This window comes from Diceros bicornis, chromosome 3 (genome assembly GCF_020826845.1).
Source record: "Diceros bicornis minor isolate mBicDic1 chromosome 3, mDicBic1.mat.cur, whole genome shotgun sequence".
Lineage (NCBI taxonomy): Eukaryota > Metazoa > Chordata > Mammalia > Perissodactyla > Rhinocerotidae > Diceros > Diceros bicornis.
Genome location: NC_080742.1, coordinates 100381153 through 100395023, shown reverse-complemented (window position 1 = coordinate 100395023; position 13871 = coordinate 100381153).

The window sequence follows — 13871 nt, the reverse complement described above, 5'->3', positions numbered from 1 at the left end:
GCTCTCTCTTAACTGAGTGTGGGGATCTAAAGGATAAACTCGAGTAACTGAATACACCACTCCAGGGTGTTGTATTTGTGCTAATGGCAAAAATGGAGTTGAAGGAGAGAAGAGAATAAGGTCAGATTTTTCCCTTTTTTGATGTGTTTTGTTCCTAGTGGTAAAGAGGCTTACAGGCATAACTGTCGGAAAGGTAGAGAGGAACACTCGAGCTCCAAGACTGCATCTGTGTAGTCACCTACACACGTGGCCTCCTAAGGGTGCCAGGAGAGAAAGTGCAGAGCAGATCCTTGGGAGAGAACCTTCGTACACAGAGTGCTTTGAGCCGAAGGCAGAAATGCTGAAGTCAGACTTGTATTTAAATAGCCCTGTTTTCCCAGGGAGCTCAGAATCCTTGTGTATCCCCATTCAACATCTGTGGGACAGGGAGTGAAATAGCTGCACCTTATAGAAGAGAAAGCTCAGGCTTGGAGAGGTCAATAGCTGACCGAAATCAAGAAAGGAGTTGATGTCTTGAGCCCTCTAGGGGAAGCCACCCTCAGAAATGCCATGTGGAATCAGTTCAGTAGGGCCTGTGCCTCCCCTGGGACAACAGGACAAACCTTTCTTTGCTCTTGTGTGGACCTGTACATCCATGTGGCCCCGCCCCTTTACCCTAAACCCTCACAAGCAGTTTTCACAGTTGTGTTCCCACACACGTGCAGGCATTTGCAGTATGATCCTTTTGAGGGATATATTAGTGTTACGAAGAAAGAAACTTCATATTCACCCTTTCATTGTATTTTTTACTTCTCAGTTATTACTTTCAGTCATAACTAATTGTCTTTTTATGGTGCTTTTTCTCTTGGCCTATTTTTCTCTCATTATTAAGAACATTTTCTTTATAAAGACATTAAAGGGATGTCATCCTAATGCATACTGATAAGAGTAAAATATCCTGTAGGAATCGGGTGATTTTCGACCTAAAGATGTCAATTACATAATGCATTTAGTAACGGCAACTGGAATGTGCACAGAGATGTCAAATAAACACCTGAACGATCTACTGTGGAATAGTATGCAAATCCAAGGTCTTGAGTTTTGTTGTTCGCTTGATTTCAGTTGCATTTAAGTATAAGCATGAGATGGTAACCGATAAATTGACCGTGGAGCAATGGCAAGTCTGGTTCTCATTTCTAGCTTAAGATCAGGACTCCTCATCAAAGAGAGTCCCACTTAAGTATAAGTATGCCAATGAAACTACAATTGCACCAGGATGGCTTCTGAAACAAGAATTCCTTCTCTTTGCTAACGATGACTTACTGTGTGATACCTAACGTCATTGGTGTTATTCCGGTGAGATGTTGTTTTCAGTCATGTTCCAGAAGCATGTTTAAAGCGTTAATCTAGAGACAGTGCTCGTGGGCATCACAGATGGCACTGGCTGGTCCCACAGCTTGTTACTGCTTCCTTTGTTGGGAAGCAGGGACAGGACACGCCACACGGTGCCCCGAGGACAGAGAATGAGACAACGCTCACACGATGTCCTCACTTCCCGTGCAGTCCACCACAAAATAACTCCAGTCTAATCACTTCCCATAGTGTGGAACTGTATGAAATTACTGCCTAATGTGAAGAATAACATTGGAAATTGTGCAAAAGCAAATAACATAGTGCTCCTGAAAGCGAGAATGTTAAATAACTCAAAATTAAACCTTCTAGCTCCTTACGAATATAGCTCATCTCTCACCACCTGTCAATGTTACCTGTTTACTCCCAATATGAGTGCAAGCTCCCATCTTTTTCCTGCTCACATTGTTTTACTTGTGTTGTCTAGATACTCATTCTTACATCCACTCTCTCATGCCAACTGACAAGTAGTGACTTGTGTGTACCCTCACCTTTGAGTTCCTTCCAGTGGGAGAACGACTGAGTCCCTGGCATATTCCTATTAACATTAGATATTCACCCAGCCACCACGTGCCTGGCCTCGGGCTGGACAGTGGAGGTGCAAAAATCACCAGGAAGCAGCCCTGGCCTGGAGAATCCTGGTCTAGCATCAGCCAACAGCTCTGTGGTCAACGTGAGAGCAGCCCATTCCCAGAGTGACTCTGCAATACCAAATCATTGAAACACATTCTTATTGAAAGAAGTTCCAGATCCCCCAGAATAAATATACCATGTCGGAAAGCTGGCACTGTCATTCTAATAACCATAAATTTAACTCGTCAAGAATTGACTGTTGAATGAATAAAGAAATCTGTCTATTAATTATTGCAACTAAAAAATAAAACTGTCATTTATCATTTTGACTAGTGCCAAACTTACGAAGCCATGCCTCCGTGGGAGCCCTGAGCATGACTTGGGAACCACTTATGGTGTCTAAACTCATGGCAGTCGCTCACATGTCTGGACCTTTGTTTCCTCATTTATGCACGGAGGGCAGACGCTAATGTTTCCCGAGGCACTTAGCTATGTACCAGGGACACAGTTAAGTACACTATGGAGTTCCTGTAGCTTCTAAAACTTGAGGAAGGATCCGTGTCCTGCAAAGGTTTTAAAAAAGGGAGAAACCCTTTGCCCCATTCCTTCCAGAATAATAGGTTTGTGGAACAGAAGGCACCTGATAGGCTGTAAGGAAATGAAGGCCATGTGAGAACCAAGGGCCTGGCCAAGGTCACACAACCTGGAAGGATCTGAGCCAGGACTGACACCCTGTGTGGTCAGCATTTATTGTTCTAATGAGTCAGGGAGAACCACCCTCCTCTCTGGGGAATTACTCTCTCCCCCAGCTCCACCCCCAATCTGTGGCCAATTGGGGCTGATGAGACGCAGCCTCAGTGATTGGCTGGGGAATGGGCTGAGCCCATGGTAGAATCTAGTCACCACCGCTCCCTGCCCCCATGCCATCATCTTCAGAGACTCTCGGTAGGGATGGGCCTGTAACTCAACCCAGGGGCCCTCCTCAGGACACTGCATGCCACAGCTGACGAGGTGGGCGAGGTTGGGAGAGTGTGGCCTGAAAGGTGCCAGTGGCCATGTCCTTCCAACGGGACAACTGCGGGCCTCAGAAAACAGGAATGAAGAGGCAGCAATGAGAGACAGAGTCCAAAAATACTTGCAACTTCAAAGTCACGTAATATATTGTGCCACCCAAAGGATGGACTTTTCACCAGCAGAAAGTGAAAGGAAGGTGGAGCTCTGGCTTCTGAGCAGTAGATAAATATTTACCAGCTATATAAAGTATAAACAGTCCTCTCCAAAAGGCATTCACCAAACATTTGTTCAATTTTTCATTTACGACCTGCCATTTACAACACACTACACCAAGTGCTGAGCGTGAAAACAGTGGTTTCTGGCCAGAGGCGTTTCTAACGTAGCTAAAGAGATGAGGAAGAAACGAATATGAAGCAACAGCAAGCAATTCAAGTAGCTGGAGGAGGAGGAGGAGTTTGGGGAATACCAGCATGGACAGATGGAGGGAAGTAGGGTCCGGGTTCACGGCGTAGTCCAGATGGAAGGGCACACAGCTAAGCCACTGTTGAGGGTCAAGTCCTCGGTGTGGAACTGGATGCCTGAGCAGTTCAAAGGTCTCCTTTCTGAAAAAGATCATTTATATATCAGAGATTTTGTTTGAACCAAAAACCATTTATAGAAAGCTTTTGCTGCTAGAAAGAGTTAGTGTTAACATTTTAGACCAACAGAGCACTGATTACTGAGATAACCAAAGTTCACACACTGGGAAAGCCGTGAATAAATCTCTGTCATTGACCTACACTGGAAAGTAGGAGAAAAAATATCAAAGTTTTGATAAGTATTTGCCTAATAGAATTACATCAATTCAGTGGGTAAGGAAAGATTTTTTTTTTTAAACAAGATTTAAAAAACAGTATAAAATATATATTAAAAAAAGCAGTATAAAGGCAGAGGTTGACAAATTTGAGCTCAGTAAAATTTGAAACTGCTCTGTATCTAAAGATACCATTTGCACGTGAAAAGACAAGCCAAAAACTAGGAAAAGATATTTGCAACACTTATGACTAACAAAAGATTAGTACTCAGAATATACACATCTCTCTTACTAATCAATAATTATAATAATAAAACCCCAGATAGCCCAGTAGAAAAATGGGCAGTGGATATGTCACTGACTAGTGCCTGGAGGAACTCCAACATGGGTTTGGAAGCATTTAACTGTTTTCCCAAGTTGTTTTTTAATATTAGGGAGACAAAACCAGCAACCACCCTGAAGCTAGCCAAGCCTCCCTACAAGAGCTACACCCAGGATCTTGTCTTATTTTCAGTGCGAAGATGTCTTTAGGAGGAGATTAAGCCTCATTACCATAATCTGCAGTGTACCTGCCTCTCCCTTTTGAATATTCGTTCCCCAACCAAAATAAAAGTTCCTGATTCCCTTTGTTCGGGGACACCAAGACTTTGGAAATGATTCATCATGGCCTCCTATTTGCTGCAAATACACTTTACTTTGTGAGACAACTTCCACTGGTGTAGAGTTTTAACTCACCAGGAGGCGAGCCCACTTGGTTCGGTATCAGACATAAACACAGAAATTACAGATGAGGAAACTCAAATGGCTACTGACAATATGAGAAGCTGCTTAGCCTCACTCTGTGTAAGGGGTACACAAATCGAAACAAATTCACACCTAGCAGATTGGTAGAAATTTAAAAGCTGGATGATATCAAGTGCTGGTGAGGATGCAGATGCTGGTAGAAGCATAAACTAGAACAACCATTTTGGAGAGTAATTTGGCAATACTTAATGAAGTTGAACAGGAACGTTCTCTTTTACCCAGCAACGTTACTGCTGGTCACATACCCTAAAGAAATTCTTGCACATGTGCAGTAATATGTGAACCAGAATGCTCTTGCAGTATTGTTGATAATAGCAAAAACAAACAAAAACCCCAAACAAATAAAAACATAAAACAAACACAGTATTTAAATGCACATTTAATGAGAAGAATGGAGAGGCTGGCCCCATAGTGTAGTGGTTAAGTTCGGCACACTCTGCTTCAGTGGCCCGGGTTCGCGGGTTCGGATCCCGGGCACAGACCTGCACCACTCATCAGCCATGCTGTAGTGGTGACCCACATACAAATTAGAGGCGGATGGGCATGGATGTTAGCTCAGGGCGAATCTTCCTCAGCAAAAAAAATAAATGAATAAAAATTAATTAAATTAAATCTAAAAAAAAGAATGGATAGATTGTGATATACTCACGAAGTGAAAATGGTGAACTAGAGCTATGCATACCAAATGGAAAGATCTCAGAGCAAAATGTTGAACACAAAACTAAAGATTAAAATATGCAGATAAACTTTCATATAAAGACAAGGTATGGAGACTTGCACAAGCATCACAAATATTCTGGGTAGGGTACATGGCGGGGGGATACCGCCTGGTGGTTCACAAGGGAATTGCAGATGTTTTGTGCTAGACTTGTCTCTAAAACTTATTGCATGTCTGAAAGATTACATCATAATAAATTAGGCTTTTGTTCTACACCCGTACAGTAGTAGAATCCTCTAAATTCTATTAATTCCTTCCTATAACAATATCTTATTTTCCATTAAGCAGTTTTGTTTATAAATATTTGTCATTATAAATATTAAAAAGCCCAGATTCATTAGTCTGGATTTTTTTTTTTTTTTTTTGGTGAGGAAGATTAGCCCTGAGCTAACATCGGTTGCCAATCCTCCTCTCTTTGCTAAGGAAGATTGGCCCTGGGCTAACATCCATGCCCTTCTTCCTCTACCTTATATGTGGGATGCTTGCCACAGCATGGCTTGATAAGCGGTGCATAGGTCTGCACCCAGGATCTGAACCTGCGAACCCTGGGCCACCGAAATGGAGCCAGCAAACTTAACCACTACGCCACTGGGCCGGCCCCAGTCTGGAATTTTTAACACAAAAATCAAAGAGAAATATTCCATTGGAAGTTGTTTTCTGAGTTAAATATGGGAATAAGAGACAACTCATCCAACTGTTGATTTATCAGCTGGATGCTAATTTTAAAGGCTAATTTGAGACATAACTGATCAAAAAAGGGAGATTTTACTGAATTAAAACTGTCTAAGAGCATTTTTTAGGTTGGTTTGAGTTTTGCAGGAAGGTTGTATTGTTCCACCTTACTTTTTTTTTTTTTTTTTTTTGTGAGGAGATCAGCCCTGAGCTAACATCTGCCAATCTTCCTCTTTTTTTGCTGAGGAAGACGGCCCTGGGCTAACATCTGTGCCTATCTTCCTCCACTTTATATGGGACACCGCCACAGCATGGCTTACCAAGCAGTGCGTCGGTGCGCGCCCGGGATCCGAACCAGTGAACCCCGGGCCGCCACAGCGGAGCGCGCGCACTTAACCGCTTGCGCCACCGGGCCGGCCCCTCCACCTTACTTTTTCAACTAAAGATCTGTGAAACCTCCTTCCAACTCAAAAGTAACCCCAAAATAGGGCATTAAGGTTTTTCTTAGGTGAAAATTGATAAAGAAAAATTTGAGGTCCGGATTTTGACCATTAAAAAAAAAAGATTGTGCACCTGCACATCTGCTGAGCAAGCACCTGGATAGACGTGAAAATGGAAAGTCAATGCAGAACTTGTCCTGCTGTCTCGAAGCTGCAAGTTCACACAGAGAGAGACAAATAGAAGGCAGATCAAAGAACAGTGGGCCAGGGTCATGAGGGGTGTGTGCAGAGCTTAATGGGAGCACGAGGGAGGCACCAACCCGACCGGGGCTGTGAGGGAAGGCTCTTGAAGGAGGCAGCACAGGAACAGAGCTTGGCAGAAATTTGTGAGAAACTAAGTAGAGGGAAGGGCATTCCAGTGTGGTGGTGCTACAGGTACGGTGGATGAAGTCATCATTTCTCACCTCTTTGACCCGGTATTTTGTTGATACTTAAAGAGAACGTATTGAAAGAAGGAACTGAGGTCTGCATGGTGGAGAGGTGAAGGCGACCACTCAGCCTCTCCTCCATGGTTTTGAGCTATCCCCACCCCTCCCAAATGTGCATGCCTCAAGGGGTAAACCCAGTGCACAGGAACCAAGCATCAGGCTCTGCCTGCCTTAGTCCTCTGGGCTGGGAGGGAGTGGCTTGGAGTATATTTCTACCCACAAAGAGTACTCTTCTTGAGTGGAGTTCTATTAGTCATAATTCTCGCCATCCCTCTCCATTTCTAGTGGGCTTTTGTGTGTGTGTCTTCTTTAGATGGACACCTAGGAAACTGCCCAGCTGGTCCACCCCTCGAGGCGGTGTCTACCAGCTTTCTCCACTGTACAGTTATTTTTCCCTTTGTAATTAATATGTATCTTGTGGGGAGATACTTCGAGACTATGTAAATATTCTGTTTCTAATCAAACTTTCAACCACTAGTTTAGCATCCACTGATGATTCTTGCCTGAATTGATCACTATGATGTTGGGTGCCAAATGATGCTTTCATAACTTCATAATTCTATATTCATTACTTGTATTGCTACTGTAAAGAAGAGCTTTCACCATTTCCCGTTTATTTATTTATTCCATTATTTATTTATTTCAGTATGGACTCATGAATTCTTATTTTAGTCTATGGATTATAATCCATTATTATCATTATTTATTCTGTTCAAATTGTCACAGATGTGGCCGTTGGAAAACACTTCAAGTTGGATCCAATATCCTTTTGCCTTTAGCTGTAGAGCCTGTCATGGAGCCAATGTCTGTGTCTGCCCAAATTGATATGTTGAAACTCTAACTCCCAATGTGATGGTAGTAGGAGATGGGCCTTTAGGAGGTGATTAGGGTTAGATGAGGTCATGAGTGTGGGCGCCATGATGGGATTAGTGTCCTTATGAGAAGACACTCCAGAGCTCTGTCTCTCTGCTACGTGAACACACAACAAGAAGGTGGGCATCTGTAAGCGAGAAGAGGGTCCTCACCAAGACCCGATTCTGCCACCACCTCCATCTCAGACTTCCAGCCTCCAGAACTGTGAGAAATGGTTGTTGTTTAAGCTCCCCTGGTTATAGCATCTCAAGCTGACTGAGACAGAGTATACAGTCAAGTTATGGTTGACTATACTAGTTAGGCTAGTTCTTTTCTTGCTCACCAAGCTTCCATGTTGTTATGTTATTTATTTGTAATACATTTAGGTTCATTTGTCTCTGTTTGTATTTCATTGGCCTTCTTCCTCCACCCTTATTGATTGAGTGACTTATGGGAAACACTAACTTGGTTGTCAGGTCAGAACTATATATAAAAGGTATGCTCGGAGAGGTGTCCCTCCCCATCCTGATGCCCGTTCCCAGTCCTCTATGTTTTCCGCCCCATCACCACCTTCTCCTATAGGTAACCAATCTCATCCGTTTCTGATTTCTCCTTCCTGGGTTTCTTTTTCGCACACATGAACAGATAACACGTATGTTTTCTTTTTCTCCGTATTTCTTACATGAAGGAACTCCAGCATGTAGACGCACACACGGTGGTTTTGCTGGCTTGCCGTATGATTGTGTGTCTGGGCCCCACCCACAGCGCTGTTCCCCCACTCGGGGCACTGAGGGCCTGGGGGCGGCTCCTTCAGCTCTTCTCGTTGGAAGCTCACCTCCACCTGTTTCTGTCAGCTCACGTTTGGGGCACAGAGAACCTTCTGAGACTGGAGAGCTGTCGTGGGCAATTCCCTGGCTGGGGCTGTTCACATATTGATGCTCCAAACAGTGGAGTAAACACTCCAGAATAATCCCGTTACCTCCGAAGCTCTTCTACAGACTGATAGAAACAGATGGTTATTAGCCAGGACCAGGGCTGCCCTCAGTCTCAGCCTGGTCTGGACACACGTGTTCACAATTCCACGCGGCTAACACGGCACAGCTGCAGGTCATGGGCCCTCCTTAAATACGAATATGAGCACGGAGAGGAAGGCTTCCGAGGAGGCTTGGAGGGAGGTGGCTACTGGAATTGTAATAAGCACCTCTAAAGGGTCCCTAGCAAAGTCCAAGGCCCCAGGGGTGGTGTCTGGAGAGTGCGCAGGCAGATGTCCCTCTCTCTCCCCACACAGAGACCCTGCACTTGGACAGTTTAAAACAGCCGTGCCTGAGGGGTGGGGCTGGCGCCGGATCTGGGCTCCCAGGTGGCCCTAGGGTGCGGAGACGAGCAGGGGCATTCTGGTAGGGTCCGCTTCCAGGTTGACCTGCATGTGCCAACTCTCCTAGTGGCAGGAGCTGAAGCAACCGATAGTCTCCCTGGAAAGGCCCAGCAAGCCCGGCTGCAGGGTCTCCCCAGGCCCTAAAGGCCCAGCGTGCTGGAGAACCAGGGCAGGATCAAGCCTTCCTGCCACGTCCGGGGCTTCCCAGGTGAAGGGAGGATGGTACAGGTTGCCCCCCAGGCCTCCGCTCCTGGGTTAAGTGGAAATTCATAAAAACCACCTCTTTGAATAATTCCTACTTGATTTTATTGCGGATTTTTTTTTGTCTAATAGATGTGAAAAATAAGATTTCTTTATTTTTATTGTAAAAAAATAGCAGTTGGAATCACACTGAAGGTAGTGAAGTAGAACTGTCAGGAAAACAGACCAGCTAAAACTGGCTTTGCCTTCACCAGCCTGCAGCCTTAAATAAGTCATGCCCCTCCTCTCTGCCTCCCTCTCCTCGTGTTTGGGTGGAGGATAGCGGTGCTGGCTGCTCTGGCTCTGGACAGGACTAAAGGAGCTAATGCACTTAGAATGGTGCTCGGCATTGTGTAAGTATCGATCAGTGTCAGCAGCTTGATTACTCCTAACCCTCTCGGCCCCTATCACCACCACCACCACCTCCACCACCATCCCCACCATCAGTCTCACCCCATGATGACTACCACCATCACCTCCACCACCATCCCCACCACCGTCACCACCACCACTACCACCATCATCTCTACCTCCACCACCATCTCCACCACCACCTCCACCATCACCACCTCCATCAGTCTCACCACCACAATCACCACCTCCACCACCATCCCCACCACCGCCACTGTTACCACCATCACCACACCGTCATGACCACCCAACTATCTCTAGCAGAGTGTGCACACTCTGAATTAGTCTGACAGTATGCAGGTAACAGTGAAGTCTAAACAGCTGGTTAGTACCTGGAAATGGATCAGAATCCAGTTCCTGACTCAAGTGTTCTTCCCATGATGCCAGTAATTCACTTGGGCTGGGGGTGGGGGTTGGGGCTTATTTAAAATACAAACTACTGGTCCTGGTGTCAGATAGTCTAATTCAGTAGGTCTGGGGTCGGGTCCAGGAATCTGCATTTTTAGTAAGTGTGATGAGTGATTCTGCTCCAGGTGTTCCTTAGGCCCACACTAGAGAATCATTGTACCAGCCTGGGCCAGGGGGTGGAGGGTAGGGTAAGACCCCAGAACCATGTACCCAGCTCCCATCCCCTGGACCAGGTACAGTAGTCCCCCTTATCCATGGTTTCACTTTCCCTGGTTTCAGTTGCCCGCGGTCAACCTCAGTCTGAAAATATTAAATGGGAAACTCCAGAAATAATTCATAAGTTTTAAACTGTGAGCCATTCTGAGTGGCATGATGAAACCTCACACTGTCTCGCTCCGTCCTGCCTGGACGTGACTCATCCCTTTGTCCAGCGGATCCCCACGGTAGATGCCACCCGCCCATTTATCACTTAGCAGCCTCTCAGTTATCAGATCACTGTCCTGGTATCGCAGTGCTTGTGTGCAAGGAACCCTTACTTTACTTAATAATGGCCCCAAAGCGCAGGAGTAGTGATGCTGGCGATTCAGATATGCCGAAGAGAAGCCGTAAAGTGCTTCCTTTAAGTGAAAAGGTGCAAGTTCTTGCCTTAATAAGGAAAGAAAGAATCGTATGCTGAGGTTGCTAAGATCTACGGTAACTTTTGTGACAGCATATTGTTGTAATTGTTCTATTTTATTATTAGTCGTTAATCTCTTACTATGCCTAATTTATAAATTAAACTTTATCATAGGTATGTGTGCATAGGAAAAATCATAGTGTATACAGGGCTCAGTACTATCCGCAGTTTCAGGCACCCCTGGGGGTCTTGGGATGTACCCCCTGCAGATAATGGGGGACTAGTGTACAACATAAAGCTTGTCATTCACTCATTCTAACTTACAGAAAATATATAAGAAACGAATCTATCCATTTATTTATGCAGCATTCCATCAGTATCTATTAAATATCTACCAGCGCTGCTCTATTCCAGTTGGAATGTGTTAGTGAAGGAAAGGTGAAGATCCTTGCCCTTATGGAGTTATAGTCTATCTGGGAGAAACAGAAAATAAACAGGAAATAAATTAACTAAATAGTATGTTAGGAGGTGAAAGTGCAATGAATAGGAGAAAACGAGAAGGGTGATTGTGACTGAGAGTGTGACTGCAGGGTAGGCGTTATTGAGAGTGTGACACTGGAGCAGAGACCTAGGGGGAGGTGAGGGCCTAGTCGTGGGATATCTGGGGAAGACTTCAGGCAGAAGAAAAGCCAGTGCAAAGGCCCTGAGGCAGGGCAGTGCCTGGAGGTATGAGTAACAGTGAGGCCACCTGTGTGGTTGGAGCAGCCATGCTGTGGGTCACAGGAGCAGGAAATGAGGCCTGAGAGGTAAGGACTCTTTCATTAAATCAGTTTTTCAGTTTTTTTAAATACATATTCACTTCCCAAAATAGCTGAACAGGCTCTTTGTGTAACTTTGAGTCTTTCCCCAACAAAAGTTGTTAATGAGACACTAAAGTTTGTGTAGCCAGGCTCACTAGAGTTGTTTGTCAAATCGTGGGTCGCTACTCACTAGGGGAGATAAAGTCAGTTTAGGGGGTCATGACCAGTAGTTAAAGAAACGAAACAGTATAGGATAGAATAAAAACCTCAGAGTGCATTGCACCCAGCTAAAGTGTTATTTCATGAAAACTCTTGATTCCTGTGTATAACAGAAAATTAACAGAACTGAGGAATTTGTTAAAAGTGAGTTTTGAATCTTATTGACTCAAACCTCTGCTTGGGCTACTGAAGGAAACTAATTAGTGACCAAATTGGCCTTGTTTCCAAACATCCACACATAGATTCAGACAACACCTCTGCTGTCACTCAGCAAAGGAAAAGGAAGGAGCGTCTTACCCTTTCCGGAGGTGAGATGGCCGGATCGGTGCTGATAACATGGAGCGGAAGGGCGCTGCCTGCAGTCTGCCTGGCTTAGGTCACTGGCCATCTGGACCTGTTTTCCGACATTTCAAAGGTGATTTGAAGCCCAGTGGGCTTCACTGGGATGGTGTAAGGATCGATGATGTAACAGAGGTGAATATGCTTTAAAATTCAATTGCTACCCAAAGGTAAAATAGAACACTTTTTAAAAAATTAATGACTAGCAATTATGACACTTTGTTTTATAGTGGTAAAATATACAAAACATAAATTTTCCATTTTAACCCTTTTTAAATGTGCAGTTCGGTAGCATTAAGAACATTCACATTGTTGTGCGACCGTCACCAGCGTCCATCTCCAGAACTGTTTCGTCTTTCCAATAATTATGAAGCTTTGTTCATGAATTAAAGAGTAATGTTCACTGCTTTTATTGTACAATTCTATGAGTTCTGAGAAATGCATAGAGTTATATAACCACCACTTCACTCAAGATATAGAATAATTCCAAATCTCCCCCAGTTCCTTCCTGTTCTTTTATGGTCAACTTCTTGCCCAACCCCAGCCCTTGGCAACCACTAATCTGTTTTTTGCCTTTTCTAGAATGTCATATAAATGGAATCACACAATATATGGCCTCTTAAGTCTGGCTTTTTGTACATGGTGCAATGCATTAGAGATTCATCTGTGTTGTTAAGTGGATCCATGTTGAGTAGCATTCCATTGTAAATACGGACCCTGGTTTCTTTGATGCGTTCACCAGCTGATTGGGGTTGTTTGCAGTTGCTGGTGATCAGGAATGAAGTGCTGTAAACATTTGCAGACAGTTTTTCAGTGAAGATAATTTTCATTTCTCTTGGGCAAATAGGAGTGAAATTGCTGGGTAATATGGAGAGTATTGTTTAACTCCAAGAAACTGCCAAGCTAGCTTCCAAAGTGGCTGTACCATTTTGCATTTGCTCAGTGGGGTATGAGAGATACAGTTGCTCTGAATCCTCGCCAGCACTTGGTATTGTTTTTATGTTTTTTAATTTTTAACCATTCTAATAGATGTGTAGTGGTATTTCATTATGGTTTTATCTGCAGTTCTCAAATATGACTAGGGAAGTTGAGCATCTTTTCGTGTGCTTATTTGCCACCCGTCTACCTTCCTTCAAACCTTTTGCTTATTTTTAAATTGGATTGTTTCTTATTATCAAGTTTTGAGAATTCTTTTTATATGATGGATGCAAGTGTTTATCACATGTGTGTTTTGCAAATATTTTCTCCCCGGCAGTGGCTTGTCTTTTCATATTCGTCAGTATCTTTCCAAGAGCAGAAGTTTTTAATTCTGATGAAGTCAGGCTTACCAATTTTTCTTTTATGGGTTGTGGTTTTGGTGTCCTAGGTAATCTTTGCCTAACCCAAAGTTGCAAAGATTTTCTTCTAGCTTTTTATGATTTTAGGTTTTATGTTTAATCTATCATCCATTTTGAGTTAATTTTTATTATGGTGCAGGTTATGGGTCAAGGTCCATTTTTTTCATTAAAAATTATTTTTTTCTGATATTAAAAGTAATGCATGCTCATTGTAGAAAACTTGAAATAGATAAAAGAATAAAATCACCCCTAACCCAGCTGTAAGTAATAACCACTTTCAACTTATCAGTGTATTTCCTTTCTTTATGTATACTATTTTACCTAGTTTAGCTCATACTCTATATAAAATTTATATCTTCCTTTTATCCACTTACTGTTTCATC